The following is a 361-nucleotide window of genomic DNA, read 5'->3' as shown; positions in this document are numbered from 1 at the left end:
CAGCAGGAGACGTCCCCGCGATGACACCTTTTGGCGGGTTTTAATCCCGAACTGAGCTCCCGGGGATGATTCCACAGTGGAATCTTTTGGGACAGCACCACTTGGAATAACCCCTGCTCCAAGTGAAGAGGGAGCAGGGACACCCGGGGGGGTTAACCCGCCACCTGCCCTCCAGCACTGACATTCCGATGCCCTCTGCGGTGTAACGGGCCCCGACGGTGCCGCCGCAGCCGGGGAAGGTGGATACCGGGATGAATGACATGATCCAGAGCCGGGAATGCGGCTCCCAAGGGAGGAGGATGATCTCCCGGCCCCGGCACCGGGCTGGGGAGCTCCCTGCTCCCGTTCGCACCAACCCAAA

Source organism: Nestor notabilis, unplaced genomic scaffold (assembly GCF_000696875.1).
Source record: "Nestor notabilis isolate BGI_N333 unplaced genomic scaffold, ASM69687v1 scaffold16545, whole genome shotgun sequence".
Classification (NCBI taxonomy): Eukaryota; Metazoa; Chordata; class Aves; order Psittaciformes; family Psittacidae; genus Nestor; species Nestor notabilis.
The sequence above is the reverse complement of the archived record's forward strand: the minus strand, read 5'-3'. Positions refer to the sequence as shown.